Below are 6,339 nucleotides of genomic sequence, written 5' to 3'. Positions count from 1 at the left end.
GTCAGAAAGATAGTGTGGGAAACGCAGCTGCTTCTCCAAAGAATGGCGCACATATTCCTGTGTGTCACAGTTCCCTGAGGAATGTAAGAGGACACATCTTGGGCCCTTTGGTTACAAATGAGATGTGACCCGATTCTGCGCTTCTGGCTAAAATGAGCAAAATGGCAGCCACCACCTCCCTCTCATGGAGCGTGTGTGAAGTCTGAAGCCATTGCAGTTAAACGAGAACTCCATAGGCAGTTGAACCTCAAACATCTGACAGGTTCCTTAGAAAAATGGAAAGGACACGAGACAAGTTCTTTGAACTTAGGCCAGCCCTCTCCATCGTCCTCATGTTTGTTGTCCATTTGTGCATTTTCAGGATCTGTAAAATAAGACGCAGCAACACGGCCCAAGGGGTTTATTATTGCAATGGTAATACAGATCTGTATGGGTGAGGACAGACAGAGCCTGTTGCTCTAAAAGCGAGCTCGACCTCACCGCCGTACGGGCGGAAAACGCAGTCCATTATAGTCCGGGGTTAGCGGGGCCTTTCTTTTCCCACCATTTGGCGGGAGCGGCTGGAGGGCGAATCAGCTGCGAGTTCTCGTCTCTGACTTTGTTTGAATACTTCTGCCTCCCCACCTCCGCTTCTGACGAGGACCGATGGATGATTCTCCGTTCTTGGTTTTCTGCTCATCTAGTGGATAGTGCATGATTCTCTCTTTCTTTCTTTCCCTGTTTATCTCTTTTTTCACAGATGGCAAAGTTGGGCAAAGCGCTGGGGGCGGGGGGAGGATATATGCCAGGTTAAGGTTAAGTTACAGTACACCAAACAAGGTTAAATTATAGCATACCAAATGGATTCCAGACAGTTAAATTGGAGTTGTCTGTTTTGGGGTCAGTTTCCACAGGAGGCAGTAGCTGTGCTATCATTCCCGCTCTCTTGAGCAATGTTCATTTAGAATGTTTTTTTCTGACAACCGAATTCCAGATCAATGGCCTCGTGTAGACACAGCCGAAGACGAGTTAGTAGAATTCTAGTAAAAGGCCCCCAAATCGTTTGAATATTACCCAATTTCATTTTCTGTCCCTTAGAACAAGCTAGGCGCTCTCCTGCACCGAGGGCCAAGAGTAATCACTAATCTATTCTTTGAACTAAGGGCGCCACAGAAAGATGGTCCCCGGGACTCCTGCCACCCCTCAAATTATTTGCCATCATACCGTTGGAGATGGAGGGAGGCAGCAGGTTAGACCTGCTCCTCTGCTGCCTTGGCCCAGGACAGGGGTTGTCTTTACAGTGGGTGAGGCCTCTGAACCTTCTTTCCCCCAGCTAAGGACACGAAGAGTGGGGCATTCTGTTAAGTTGGCGGTGCCATCATGTGTGGCGATCTCAGGTTCTCTTTCCTTGCTTGCTTTTTCTCACACCTACCCCAGGGTCCATTCTCCTATCGCACACCATCCGATTCCCCCTTTCTGAATTTTCTACGAAGCCCCATTTGAACATCTCTGAGGGCTTCAGTCGGCGACCCTACACTGAGCGGATGTCACAGCAGTCATCCAGTCAATCGGTGGTATATATTGAGCACTTACTGTACGTGGAGCACTATACTAAGCACTTGGGAGAGACCAGTACAATATTGGGGAGAAATTATCCCTGCCCTCGAGGAGCTTAGAGTTTGGTTGTAGAGGCAGGCATTAAAATAAATTACAGATGGAGGAATTGGGATTGTGTAAGGCTGGACTCAGATCTGCTCTGGGACTGAGGGGTGGGGTGTATATCAAAGTGCTGAAGACGTACAGACCTAAGACCCCACTTGACCCAGAAAGGTGGAAAAATAGAGTGGGGGAATGAGGGGTTATTCAGGGAAGGCCTCTTGGAGGTGATATGATTTTAGTAGGGCATTGGAGGAGGGGAGAATGGTGGTCTGTTGGGTGCAAAGAGGGGATTCCAGGCCAGGGGGAAGATGTGAGCTCGTTGTGGCCAGGGACCGTATCTGTTTATCGTTGTATTGTACTTTCCCAAGCGTGTAGTACAATGTTCTGCGCACAGTAAGCACTCAATAAACACAATCGAATGAATAAATGAACGAAGCTGAGGAAGTGGTAGGCGGTGTGAAAGACGAGATCTAGGCACATTGAGTAGGTTGGTCATTAGAGGAGTAAAATGTGCAAGTTGGATTGTATTAGAGGAGTAGTGAGGTTAGGTAGTGTGGAGATAACTTCAAGGACTCTGCATTGTGTTCAAAAGGGTATGTCAGAGACAAGTTGATTACAACTAGCACTTCTTCTTGCACTAGTAGGGAGCGGTAATTGACAGGCAGAGTTTCCTCTGCTACTCAAGACCATCTCAATCTCATGGAAATTCATGGGAAGCAGCGTGGCCTAGTGGATACAGAGCATGGGCCTGGAAGTCATTCATTCATTCATTCAATAGTATTTATTGAGCGCTTACTATGTGCAGAGCACTCTACTAAGCGCTTGGAATGGACAAATCGGTAACAGATAGAGACAGTCCCTGCCCTTTGACGGGCTTACAGTCTAATCGGGGGAGACAGACAGACAAGAACAATAGCAATAAATGGAATCAAGGGGATGAACATCTCATTAAAACAATAGCAAATAAATAGAATCAAGGTGATGTACATCTCATTAACCAAATACATAGGGTAATGAAAATATATACAGTTGAGCAGACGAGTACAGTGCTGAGGGGATGGGAAGGGAGGGGGGAGGAGCAGAAGGAAAGGGGGGAGAAGAGGGCTTAGCTGCGGAGAGGTGGCGGGGGGGGGTAGAGGGAGCAGAGGGAGAAGGGGAGCTCAGTCTGGGAAGGCCTCTTGGAGGAGGTGAGCTTTAAGTAGGGTTTTGAAGAGGGGAAGAGAATTAGTTTGGCGGAGGTGAGGAGGGAGGGCATTCCAGGACCACGGGAGGACGTGGCCCAGGGGTCGACGGCGGGATAGCAGAGAATGGGGGACGGTGAAGAGGTGGGCGGCAGAGGAGCGGAGCGTGCGGGGTAGGCGGTGGAAAGAGATCAGGGAGGAGAGGTCGGAAGGGGCAAGGGGATGGAGAGCCTTGAAGCCTAGAGTGAGAGGTTTTTGTTTTGTGCGGAGGTTGATAGGCAACCACTGGAAGTTTTTAAGAAGGGGAGTGACATGCCCCGAGCGTTTTTGCAGGAAGATGAGCTGGGCAGCGGAGTGAAGAATAGACTGGAGCGGGGAGAGAGAGGAGGAAGGGAGATCAGAGAGCAGGCTGACACAGTAATCTAGCAGAAGGACCTGGGTTCCAATCCCAGTTCGTCCACTTGTCTGCTGTGTGATCATGAGCAAGTCACTTCCATTCTCTGTGCCTCAGTTACCTCATCTGCAAAATGGGAATTAGACTGTGTAGCCCCATGTGGGACAAGGACTGTGTCCCACCTGATTAACTTGTATCTGCCCCAGTGCTTTGACCAGTGCTTGGCACATAGTAAGCGCTCAACAAATACCATTATTATTCATACAGTACAGTTTCGTTAAATTCACTTGGTTCAGTATCCTAGCTTCACACCTGATCGAAAGTCACAAATCATTGTATATACGCTAATACAAGCAGCAGTAAATTCTGCTTCGGATAATTATTGGGCCCCGCCTGGTTCTCTCCATTATGAGGATCTGGTGTACAAACACGGTTGGTAAGCAGGCGAGGAATCCTGACCTGGTCTTCTTCTTGTTTCGAGACCTTGACAAACCAAGCTTAATGATAATAATGAATAATTATGGTATTTGTTAAGGGCTTATTTATGTGCCAGGCACTGTTCCAAGTACTGGGGTAGTTATAAGATAATCGGGTTTAGACAGTCCCTGTCCCAAGTAAAGATCACACTGTCAATCGCTTTTTTACAGATGAAGGAACTGAGGCACAGAGAAGTTAAGTGACTTGCCTGAGGTCCCACAGCAGAGCAGTGGTGGAGGCGGCATTAGAACCCATGACCTTCTGACTCCCAGGCTCGGGCTCTATCCACTAGGCCATGCTGACAGATTCGTAGATAGGACAGAACCAAGGAGAGAGGAGGATAGGTGACGTGCCCGCTTCGAGTACATGGAGGCTTGGCCCGACAAAAGGGAGTCCAGGCCTAAAGGCCCATCACTTTCCATTTCCTGGAAAGGGGCTCTTGTCTCCAGAGCTACTCTTGTTCCCTTAAACAAGGTGGCTGGGAGACAATCTAATACAGGCCTAGACACAAAACAGCTCCGAGGGAATGGTTGGATGAGAAGGGACTAATGCAAGGCCTAGACCACTGCGCTTCCACAGTAGGAGGGGAAGAGCTCATTGGGTACCGTGTTTTGTTTGTTTGTTTATGGGATTTGTTAAGCGCTTACTATGCGCCAGGCACCGTACTCAGCACTTGGGTAGATTCAAGATAATCAGGTTGGACAGAGCCCCTGTCCCACTGAAGGCTCACAATCTTAGTCCCCGTTTTACGGAGGAGGTCACTGAGGCCCAGAGAAGTGAAGTCACTTGACCACGTTCACACAGCAGACTAGTGGTAGAGCTAGGATTAGAATCCAGGTCCTCTGAGTTAGAGTCAATGGTAAGGAATTTCTGTTTGATAAGGAGATGGACGGGCCACCATTAGAGGCTTTGAGAGAAGTGGGGAAACGTGGACAGAACGGTGGTTTTAGAAGAATGTTGATGGCAACAGAGTGAAGTATGGATGGGTGGCAGAGAGGTCAGTGATTAGGCTGGTGCAGTAGTCGAGGCGGGATAGGCTAGGTGCTGAATCCAGCACGGTAAGGTAGCAGTATGGTTCAATAGTATTTATTGAGCGCTTACTATGTGCAGAGCACTGTACTAAGCGCTTGGAATGAACAAGTCGGCAACAGATAGAGACAGTCCCTGCCGTTTTATGGGCTTACAGTCTAATCGGGGGAGACAGACAGACAAGAACAATGGCAATAAATAGAGTCAAGGGGAAGAACATCTCGTAAAAACAATACGGTTTTTACAATACAACACAATATGGTTGGAGAGAAAGGGATGAACCCTAGAGATATTGCACAGGTAGAGCCGTCAGGATTTGGTGGCAGACCGAATATGGAAAGAGCTTCAGGGGGCAAGATCAGTCCATCAGTGGTCTTTGAGAGAAAACAGGGCCAGGCTCTAACAAACATTAAGTACTCGGTAGGTGCTCAATGAATCTAACGGATGAATTGGTCACAGGGTGATCCTATGAGAGGGCGGATCACTCAGTCCAACACTTCACTCCTGCTGGAGAAAGGAGTGGGACTCCCTGCTCCCCTCCTGCCCTGCCCCCCTCCCGCCTTGAGAAGCTTCCCTCCCTGGCCTGAACAAAGTCTCCCTCCAGTAGGCGGCCCAGCAGATGGGTCGCCTGGCGGCTGAAGTTGTACAGGCCACCTACCTGTGCCACTGGAGAAGCCATTCGTTCTGAGACACGAGACGAGGCTCTCGCAGCCCAAGTCGACAAGGCAAATGTACTGCTCAGCGAACATTCGACCCTTCAGTGGTATTTACTGAATGCCTCCTGTGGGCAAAGCACTGTACTAAGGGCATGGAAGAATAATGGCATAAAGTAGACACCATCCCTGCCCTCAAGGAGTTTGCAGTCTAGTGGTGGGGGCAGACAGTCATATAAATGTCGCTCTCACGGCTTCAACTATCATCTCTATGCAGATGACAGACAGATCTACATCTCTGCCCCTGTCCTCTCCCCCTCCCTTCAGGCTCGTATCTCCTCCTGCCTCCAGGACGTCTCTACCTGGATGTCTGCCCGCCACCTGAAACTCAACATGAGCAAACCTGAGCTCCTCATCTTCCCTCCCAAGCTCGGTCCTCTCCCTGACTTCCCTATCACCGTGGATGGTACGACCATCCTTCCCGTCTCTCGGGCCCGCAACCTCGGTGTCATCTTTGACTCGGCTCTCTCGTTCACCCCACACATCCTATCCGTTACCAAAACCTGCCAGTCTCACCTTTATAATATCGCCAAGAGCTGCCCTTTCCTCTCCACCCAAAACAGCTGCCTTACTGCTACGGGCTCTCGTAATATCCTGGCTAGATTACTGTGTCAGCCTTCTCTCTGATCTCCCTTCCTCCTCTCTCTCCCCGCTCCAGTCTATTCTTCACTCCGTTGCCCGGCTCATCTTCCTGCAGAAACGCTCTGGGCATGTCACTCCCCTTCTTAAAACCCTCCAGTGGTTGCCTATCAACCTCCACACAAAACAAAAACTTTTCACTCTAGGCTTCAAGGCTCTCCATCCCCTTGCCCAGCAGCGTGGCTCAGTGGAAAGAGCACGGGCTTTGGAGTCAGGGCTCATGAGTTCGAATCCCAGCTCTGCCACTTGTCAGCTGTGTGACTGTGGG

This window comes from Ornithorhynchus anatinus, unplaced genomic scaffold (genome assembly GCF_004115215.2).
Source record: "Ornithorhynchus anatinus isolate Pmale09 unplaced genomic scaffold, mOrnAna1.pri.v4 scaffold_93_arrow_ctg1, whole genome shotgun sequence".
Lineage (NCBI taxonomy): Eukaryota > Metazoa > Chordata > Mammalia > Monotremata > Ornithorhynchidae > Ornithorhynchus > Ornithorhynchus anatinus.
The sequence above is the reverse complement of the archived record's forward strand: the minus strand, read 5'-3'. Positions refer to the sequence as shown.